This window comes from Eumetopias jubatus, unplaced genomic scaffold (assembly GCF_037043125.1).
Source record: "Eumetopias jubatus isolate StellerSeaLion01/CBP00866 unplaced genomic scaffold, mEumJub1_p1.0 scaffold_114, whole genome shotgun sequence".
Lineage (NCBI taxonomy): Eukaryota > Metazoa > Chordata > Mammalia > Carnivora > Otariidae > Eumetopias > Eumetopias jubatus.
In genome coordinates, this window is record NW_028274920.1 from 40328 (window position 1) to 50840 (window position 10513).

At 45.5% G+C, this 10513-nt stretch overlaps 1 long non-coding RNA gene across 2 annotated transcripts; it reads right to left on the reverse strand.

The window, feature by feature from the left end:
* Positions 1-2029: 2029 nt before the first annotated feature.
* LOC148161604 (uncharacterized) lies at positions 2030-10036 on the reverse strand. 2 transcript variants are annotated; one of them, XR_015767493.1, is made up of 2 exons: positions 10018-10036; positions 2030-2402 (listed from the first exon to the last, which is right to left on the reverse strand). It is a non-coding gene; the product is annotated as an uncharacterized LOC148161604 (long non-coding RNA). The 2 variants fall into 2 exon arrangements; XR_015767494.1 differs by lacking the exon at positions 10018-10036 and adding an exon at positions 3406-3868.
* Between the last annotated feature and the right edge of the window lie 477 nt (positions 10037-10513).

Consider the following 10513-nt stretch of genomic DNA (forward strand, 5'->3'; position numbering starts at 1 on the left):
GCCATTATGTCTTTAAACACTTCTTTGGCTCTTTCCCCCTTTCCTCCTCCCTGTCTCTGGGGTGTGCAGGACCCCTCCCGTTGTGTCACTGGTGCCTTGTCCCCCTTCTTCTGTAGTTGCCAGCGTCTGTCTGTCCATGCTTCCCTCTGCTATCCTCCAAGCAGTCGTCCACTACAGGAATTAAATCTAGGAAGAGCTATACCATACAATCCACAAGGCCGCCGACCAGACCCCAGGTGAGATGCGTGCATTGCCCCACACCGAAGGAGAGGACCCAGCCGGGGTGCCCATCGCCCTCTGCTCACCTCAGTGGGTGTGAGGACTTCATGGGATGGGGTCCCCCGACACATTGAACCGCCAGTCTGCATAGTGAGTGTTAGCAAAGCTCAGTTTCTTTCTCATGGTTGAAGAGCAAATACAGGGGAAAAAAACTCCGTTATTTTCACACACCGCAGCTTCCTAATCAGCATGCTCACATCGTCGAGAGGGATCTTCCCCCCTTCCCCCCACGTCCAGTGGAAGACGGTCTCAGCCTGATCCCAAGAGGCGCCCAGAGGAACAAAGCGCCTTCTCTCTGCAGCTCTGACAATAGCTCTGGGGAGCGTGAGCAGAGCCATGACTCCACTCCGTGGAAACCACACTGTGCACCCAAACCCCAGGCTTTCATGCTGTTTTGAAGACGTCTGGCCTACATCTTATTTTTGCCCTAGGATGTTTTCAGAGACAGCCTCTGTCAGACTGAATTTGAGTCACTTCTGGGCTTATTTAAAATTTGATGTTCTTGGTGCAATGTTCTCAGCTAATCGCTGTCTGTTCTGGGAAGAGCTGAAGCATCTCCCTCATCTGAGTCAGCTTCGGACTTGCCCCCAGCCGCCTGGAGGAGCGGCCTGTGGCCACCTCACCTTCGCACACAGGCACGCACCACCATCTCTAGGCTGCTCCTGACACAAACACCTCTGGGGCATGGCCTCTCCCTCACGCACGGTCATTCCAGCTTCAGGCTGCTCTCAGCTCCCGGTCTTCTCCTCCCCGGGGTCCAATCAAGAGCCGCACACCCTCCGTCCCCAACACAGTCACAACCTCAAGCCACTGCAGAGAGAAGAGGCAGCAAGGCCAGGGGACAGACAGGGTTGGGGAAAAGCAGGGCGACGGCCCCCAGGGGCTAAGAAAGAGAGATTACACGGAAGGAGAAAGAAGGAAGGAGGTGACAGAGCAGAAATCATGTGAGAACAGACGTGCAACAAAGAAAACATCAACAAGCTGAAACTTGGTTCTGGTAAATCATCAATAAAATTGATACTATCACAAATCAATGACTGCTCTCAGGAGCGGAAGCATGGGCCCCTGCAGACCCCACACGTTAGACCTAACCGTTAGCAAAGTCAGGCCGCGCAAAATAGACGAGATCCTTGAAAAACAGGACCTCCCAAAATTGACACAAGCAGATATAAAACTCTGAAATGTCCTATGTCTTACAGAAATTGAGCCTGTAATCAGACACCTTCCCAAAGAAAAGTGCAGGCCCTGAGGGGTCCCTGGTGAGCTTTCCTTTAAGGAAAAATGAATATACTCTTGCTCTTGCTTCTGAAAAACTAGGAGACACACCCAACTCACTTACCGAAACCCATGGGCCCGTGCTCCCCGTGAACATCACACAAAACCTTAAACACAGTTCTAGCAAGTTGAATTCAGTGACTGAGAGGAGCTATGCCAGGAATGCTTATTGTTTGAACACTCAAAATCAATCAACGTGGTGCCTGGGTGGCTCAGTCATTGAGCGTCTGCCTTCGGCTCAGGTCGTGGTCCCAGGGTCCTGGGATCGAGCCCCACATCGGGCTCCCTGCTCAGCGGGAAGCCTGCTTCTCTCTCTCCCACTCCCCCTGCTTGTGTTCCTGCTCTCACTCTCGCTCTCTGTGTGTCAAATAAATAAATAAAATCTTAAAAAAAAAAGTCAATCAACTGATTGACAGAACAGAGGAGAAAAACCGTAGGATCAACCCAATAGGTGCAGAAAAAAAAAATGATAAAGTCGAGCCTGTTTGTGATTTTTTTAAAGAACTACTTGCAAACTGGAAGTGGAAGGTCCCAATCTGATAAAGCCGTTTGCAGAAACCTTGCAGGTGAGGTCATGCCTGATGGAGGACCATTAAGCATCACACGGGCACTGGAATGGGGAGATAGAAACACTTTCAGTCCGTGGCGCTGTGGCACCCAGTGTCTGTGTGGACATAAGGAACTGTGGTCTTTGTGTTACGGCACACACAGACCGACTTAAAGTGGGTCACAGACCGAGATGGGGGGAGGGACACACATGCAATTGAGATTCTGGAGGAAGTCACAGAAGGATGTCTTCTGACCTTGGCTTTGGTGAGGACTTCTTGGGCAGAATGATAAAGTACAAACTGTAAAATAAAAATATCGATAAATTAGACTTCATTGAAATTGAATACTTCTGCTCATCAAAAGACACCATTCAGAAAATGAAAAAGCAAACTGAAGTCCAGTGAAAATATCTGTGATCCGTGGGACAAGGGACTTCTCCCCAGAACACATAGAGAACAAGAAGCAATAAAAAGGACAAACACCCCAGCCAAGACTTGGCAAAGATGTGAGCTGACGCTGCACAGAAGAGGGCGTCTGCGTGGCCAGTAAGCACGTGAAACTGCACACAGCATTGTTGCTGGGTAGAGATGAGATGCCGCCGCACACTCCCCAGGATGTCTGTGATGAAAAGCACAACAGCACCAGGTGTCGGCAAGGGTGCAGGACGGCAGGGACGCTCATCCACGGCCCGTGGGAGTGTCAGCAGCACAACCACTCTGGAAAGCCTTCTGATGGTTTCTAGTAAGGCTGAGCACGCGTCCACCCCAGGGCCCAGCGACTCTCCTTCCGAGCGTGTGCCCAGAAGGGACGGGTGCCTCTGTCCACAAAAGACCGGGACAGGGATGGGCACAGCAACCTCGTTCATGACACCCCTGAACTGGAAACAGTCAGCACGTGGAGGCTGGACACAACTTGCGGCCCCCGTGGGGGGGGAGCAGCCCGCCGTGGAGGTTAGCAGGACCGTGCTGTGCGTTACCCCACGCATGGTTCTCAGAGATCATGTTGATGGAGAAATCAGAGCAATGGGGCAACGGTAGGACTCCATTCAGCTGGAAGTTCTGGAAAGGCCAAGCGAACGTGCGGCGCTCGCAACCAGATAGACTACGCATGCAGGGTGGAGGCGGGGCTGCCACCTGGGAGGAGGCAGGGAAGGGCCCCCGAGTCCTGCCCCGGGGGTGGTCACATGAGCGTGTACAGGCATAAAACTGATTCTGCTAAGATTTGTGCATCTTACTCTGTGTAAATTAATTTTAAAAAATTAATCAAAAAACCAAACAAACCAAGAACCTTTCAAAATACAACCTGACATTGGTCGTGAATCCGTGGGGCGTGAGAGACGTGGCAGGGTCAAGGCTTCGGCAGCAGCGGCCGGTGAGTGACAGTCCCAGGGACGCCTGCAGGCCGCTGTGGGACGCCCGCCACCCCAGCCCTGGGAACGACACCCGAGTCCCAAGTCGAGCTAGCCAAAGACGGTCACTTTCTTCTAAGCGCATTTTATAGAGGATCTTTACATCAACGTGTTTGCTGTCTGTCCCCCTTCGGCTCGACCAAGGCATTGTTGTCATATAATACACCGCATGTCTTCAAGGACACGGTTTGTTGAGTTCTGACACACATGTGAAAATATGTCCACAGCCCAGACAATGAACCATGCCGCCACCCGCAGAGCCCCGGCCGCCGGTGTGAGTGTTTCGAGCGTTGTCCGTGTCACGGGGACACATCCTGCTCTCCCCTAACTAACGATCTCATTCCCAGCCTCGGCTGGGTGGGCTGCTTTTGGGGAAGCGTGACTGGAGAAATTTGCTCGGGGCGGAGCGGAGCCTTGCGGGCGGGCGGTCTGACGCACTGTTCTGAGCATCTCAGAGCTGCAGCTAGAGTCCTGGGGCTGCCTGCAGCCAGGGGCAAAAGGAGGACGCAGGGAAACCATCTAGGACTGTTTGGAAGGTCAATTGCTGATTCAATTTCTTTAAAAGATACAGGCCTACTCAGATTATCTGTTTAAGTATACTTAAAAGTGGACATGGCTTTCCTTTTGCACAGAAAACATATAGCAGAGAACACTTTTCCCAGAGTATTTCTATAAGAATGTGCTTAAGAACTCCAAGTACAAAAAGATCAAATACTGTAAATATAACAAACCAGAGTTAAGTCACATAAGGAAGTAGCCATCAATGCCATTCAAAGAACAGATCACTACGAAATACTAGAAATTAAGGAGATGAACGTATTCTTCACAAGAAAACAAATTTCAAACTAAAGTCAATGAGCATATACATGCATTTTTTTTTACATCCCAGATTTTACCTATCAGTCATTTGCATCAGAATAACCAGCCACAGAGCAAAGCACTACAGTTGAAAGAACACTGGGTTTGACATCAGAATGGTCTGGGTTCAAATATGAACTCTACGAAAACTGCAGTGGCTCAGGGCAAATCACATGGCCTGAGCTTCAGGTCCCTCACCTGTAACATGGAGATAAGCCAACCTACCTTGAATGGCAGTTATGCAAATGAGCAAGTTACTGACACTCACGAGGTAGTCAAAAAAAAAAGCAGTATCATCATCATCTACACGTAAAAATGTCCTTCCAAAGATCACCAATGATGATCTATCTTGTTTAAAAAGGTAAATTTGCATTTGTCTTTGAAATAAACCCACTGACAATTATTTTTAAAATATTCTGAGTTGGAGTGTCACAGAAGTGTAAAAGATATGATTAGTATACCTTCTTCAACATTTTTTACTATTTTTAGGTGACAATGACATAACAAAATCAGCCATTTTAAAGTGAATACGGCACTGAGTCCATTCACGATGTTGTGCAACCCACTCTATCAAGCTCAAAAACATTTTCCTCACCACAGAGGACGTGTCATGCCCACTAAGCAGCTGCCCCCCGCCCACCGCTGCCGCCACTTCCCAGGGCCGTGGCGACCACAACCTGCTTTCTAGCTCCATTCATCTACCTGTTCTGATACTTCGTGTAAATGACATAGAGTCCGTGACCCTTTGTGTCTGATTTCTCTCACAGAGTGTAATGTTTCCAAGGGGCATCCGGGTTTATCAGTATTCATTAATTTTTATGGTTGGATAATATTCCAATGTGAAAAAACACCATAATTTGTCCATTCACCCACCGGTGGACATGTGGGCAATTATAAATAGTGCTGCATGAACATGGGTGGATGCCTATCTGCCTGAGTCCCTGTTTTCGATTCTAAAGGCATCTGGAAATGTCTCAATCCGCCTTCATTTGTGAATGAGAGGTTTACGGACATCCAATGCTTGGTGGACCATTTTTTTCTTTTCCCATCTTAATAATGTCACCCCACGTCCTTCTGACCTCCAGCGTTTCTGACTCAAGAGCCCTTCCTTGTGTGTTTCTCTCTTGCTGCTTTCAGAATATCCTCTTGGTCCTCGGGTTTCAACAGTTTGATTGTCATGCGTCTCAGTGCGGATTTCCTTGCATTTATCTTTCTAGGGATTCACTGATTTTCCCGAGTATGTAGTCATGTCTTTCATCAAATTTGGGACGTTAATGGCTACTACTCCCTACAACATTCTCTCCACCCTTTCTCCCTTCCAAGATGCCCAGTGTGTGCACATGTAGTACGCTTGGCACCACCCACAAGTCCCTTAAGACCTGCTTATTTTCCTTCACTCTTCCTTCTGCTTCTGAGAATGGGTGATTCCACTTGAAATTATCTAGTTATTGAAATGACCTAGGTTCAAGGTCGATTCCTTCTTCTGCCAGCTCAACTCTGCTACTGAAACTCTCCAGTGAGTTTTTCCTTTAATTTATTGTACTTTTCAGCACCAGAATTTTTGCTTTTTGCTTCTTTTATAATTTCTATACCTTTATTGGTATTCTGTATGTTAATACATCATTTTTCGGGGTGCCTGGGTGGCTCAGTCGTTAAGTGTGTCTGCCTTCGTTTCAGGTCATGATCCCAGGGGTCCTGGGATCGAACCCCACACCTCGGGCTCCCTGCTCAGCGGGAAGCCTGCTGCTCCCTCTCCCTTTGACCCTCCCCCTGCTTATGTTCCTTCTCTCGCTGTGTCTCTCTCTGTCAAAGAAAGAAATATAATCTTAAAAAAACAAAACAAAACAAAAAAACCCATCATCTTTCCTAATCCTGTCAGTGTTTTTCAGTTGTTTCCTTTAGCTCCTTGGACAGACTTAAGGCAGCTGATCCAGACTTTGTCTCCTAAGTCCAGAATCTGGGCTTCTGCAGGGACGGTTTCTGTTCATTTTCTCTGTGACTAGGCCACATGGTTTCTCTGCATGTTCTGTAATTTTTTTGTGGAAACCTGTACACTTTGACTATTATAATCTGGTAACTCAGGAAATCAGGCACTTCCCCCTCTTCTGGGTTTGTTTTGTTGTTCGGTATATGCTGCAGCCATGCACGTAGAGTGACTTTTGTAGACTCATTTTGTAAAGTGTGTATTCTTTGTCATGTATGGAGAGAAGTCTTTCAGCCAGTGTTTTGGAAAGGATTTCCTTACATGGGGAGGGGGCGAGACTAAGAAAGGGAAGGATGGTGGGAGGGAAGAAGGAAAGCGTTGCAAGGGGGGAGAAACGAAGCAAGGGAGGGAGAAAGGGAGACCAACCTCTCCCGATCGTCGCAGACTGCCTCTGTGCTGGGGACTCCAACACAGAGCCAGGCTGCCTAGAACTCAGCCTGAGCTTTCACCTCTGCTTGCACTGAGCCTAGAGACTGGCCAGAGGCAAAACGCTTTCTCGGGTTCTTTTCTGAGTGTGATCTAGGGCTGGCCTTGGATGTGACTTTCAAAACTCCCCAGGAAACACAGGCACTTTTACATGCCCCAATTTTCCAAAGAAGTCCCCTCTCCAGCTTCCTTGGCTTGGCACGTGACCCTCTATTCTGTGTGTCGACTGTCAATGCTGGCCCCAAGCTACTGCTGCCTCTCCTCAGCCTGACATGGGCTTGAGAAATGCCCACTGGCTTTTGGCTCCTCTGTCCTGAGTGACATCCATGTTAGATGAAAGAAAGACATCCTGAGTCCGTCCTTCATGTGTCCCTCACAGGTTGGACAGACAGACACAATTCTCTGCAAGTAAGTTCTGCTCTACTCCCTTCAGAGCAGGGTCCAGAGTCCCCAGTCAAGAATGTGGGCTGCATTCCTCATGGCAGGAGCTTGGCTTTTCCGTGCTTCTGTGGAAGAAAGGAAGGGCATGCAGGACTGCCTCCTCTGCCAGTTTCTCAGATGCCACCATACCATTTAGTTCTGAATGATACAATTAATACACAGAAACAAATCTCTACACAGTCCAAATACCACAGTTAAAAACAATTTAAAAAATAAGCCAGGATCTGTATTATAGTCTAAAAAAGACATACCAAGGTTACACCGAATTTGCCTGGCCATTCTGGGGACTCTCTTTTCCAAAACGCAAGCATACCTCTTTTCTACAACACACCTAACCTCTATCATGCCACAGCTTTAAGCATCAAAGCTTCTTAATAGTTAATCATTCAACTTAAGCTCAAAAGAATAGTCTTTTCAATAAATGGTACTGGGACAACTGGATACTCACATGCAAAGGAATGTGAACCTATATCACACACCATACACAAAATATGAAATGAAAGTGGATCACACATCTGAATGTCAGAGCTAAAACTATAAAATCCCTGGAAGAAAATACAGAAGTAAATCCTGGTGACCTCGGGTTGGTAAACTGTTTCTTAGCTCCAATGCCAAAGGCAAAAGCAACAGAAGAAAACACAGATGAGTTGGACATCATAACATGAAAACTCTGTGCGTCAGAGGATACCGAGAAGAAGAAAACACACGCCACAGAATGAGACAAAATATTTCCAAACCATATATTGACAAGAGACTTAAATCCAGATTGTATAAAGAATGCTTACAAGTCAATAATTAAAAAACAATTAATCCAGTTAAAACAGTAAGCCCGGGGACGGGTGAGCCTGGGGATGCGTATTAACGAGGGCACGTTCTGCATGGAGCACTGGGTGTTGTACGCAAACAGTGAATCATGGAACCTACATCAAAAACCAATGATGTAATGGATGGTGACTAACATAACACAGCAAAATAAAATTAAAAAAAAAAAAAGGTGGTATCTTAAAAGAGGTACACACAATGAGAAAAAAAAAAAAACAGTAAGCAAAACATCTGAATAAACACCTCTCCAAAGACATACAATCACCTGATAAGCAGATGGAAAGATGCTCAATAGCACTAGTCGTCGGGGAAAGACAAATCAAGCCACGGTGAGATACCACTTCACACCCGACAGGACGGCCACAATAAAGAAGACAGACAGTAACAGTGCCCGTGAGGATGTGGAGAAACTGGAACCTTCACACACTGCCGGTGAGAATGCAAAATGGGGCAGCCAATTAGGAAAACAGCTTGGCAGTTTATCAAAAACATAGTTACCATATAATCCAGCAATTTCACTTCTAGGTATATTTACAAAAGAAATAAAACAATGTTCACACAAAAACACTCACATACGGACATTCGCAGCAGCATTATTTACAACAGCCTAGAGTAGAAACAAACCAAACGTCCGTCTACAGATGAATCGGTGAACACGACGTGGAATACCCCAGAGTGGAATATTATTTGGCAACAAACAGAAATAAAGCCTGACAGGTGCCACAACACCAACGAACCTTGAACACAGAATGCCAAGTGAAAGAAGCCTGTGACAAAAGCCCACATACTGCACGATTCCACTTCTGTGACCTGTCCTAAGAGGCAAATCCACGGAGACAGAAAGCAGACCAGGGGCTACCTGGGCCTGGAAGAGGGTCAGAAGGGGCAAGAATGCGATGATGGCTAATATATTCACTTTCTTTCTAGAATGTTAAAAATGTTCCAAAATTAGGGGCGCCTGGGTGGCTCAGTTGGTTGGGCGGCTGCCTTCAGCTCAGGTCATGATCCTGGGGTCCTGGGATCAAGCCCCACGTCCAGCTCCCTGCTCAGCAGACAGCCTGCTTCTCCCTCTCCCTCTGCCTGCCACTCTGCCTACTTGTGCTCTCTGTCGAATAAATAAAATCTTTAAAAAAAAAAAAAAAAGGTTCCAAAATTAGATGGTGCTAATAGTTTCATAACTCTGTGAACATACCAAAAACCATTGAACTGTATACTTTAAATGGATAAACTTTATGTTATATGAAATATATCCCAATAAGCTACAGAAATATTTTTTGGAGAATTATTTCAAATAAATAAATCCAGTGTACAAATGTCCACATGTAAACAGAAGATACAAACTCCATTTTAAACCTCATTTTATAAACAGGCTTCCAAGTTCTTATGCATACTTGTCTAGCTCTTCACTGCCCTCCTTCACTGTCCCTCGCTGAGGTAATGACTGTCACGGTGTCACTTTCCGACAGGCATAATGCCTGCCTATAATGGCTTCTCCCACACTCCTCTACGCATCGCTTCTTCTCCACTGGGACTGAGAGACCAAATAAACAAGCTCCTTAAAAACATAAAATTAGGGAAGGGTTAAAGCCCTGAATGAAGTGAAGGAGAAATGGGCATAAAGCAGTTATCATTTTGGATCATGACATTTATTGTAGGGGCTCCAAGTCCCTTCACTTAAGGCCATGGTACCAGAGATGTCTGTCCGACCTTTACGACTGCGTTTAAATAGAACACAAACAGAGATTTTAGGTAAGGTGATATTCACAGAAAATGTGCATACACCAGTTGGGTTTCACATGTGTTCTCTTGAAATTGTAGTCATGAGATTACTAAAAAAAATTATTTAGATACCATATGTAATCGAAAAATACTATTTTCTAACAGAATTAAGACACGTTTTCTTTCACTTATGTTAACTCTAAAATGATGATTACAGTTAGCAAATGATAAGCTAGATCAAAAGGGTCTTGCTAACCTCTTACTGTAAGCTTGCTCTATAGCTGTGAATTCACTTCCTTGTCTCGCTGAAAACGCCGGAGTTCATCAATTGCTTCACTCATGATAGTAACAGCCAAAACAAATCCCTATAAAACAAAATAAAATATGGTATTTGAGAAAACTAGCTTTAACAAAAAAGGTAAGGGAATATTCTTTTACCAAGCAGTTTTACTTCCCCCCCATTTATGTTACTTCTAAAACATAAACGAAAACAAAGAAAAAAGACAAAAAAGTAATAATGAAACACTACAAGAGGAATATAATACATACTAAAAGATTTACAATTCTCCCTATTCCCAAATAATTTTTCTAAATTCATATCATAACATGTACAAGCTAAACATCAGAAAATACTTAGTAACCCAAAGAAAAAAGAAATCAACAATCTGAAAAAACAAAAAAACAAAAAAAAACCCAGGAATTCTATTTAGAACGCTCGTGCCTTTAAATATCAAATTACCAAAGGCTGACAT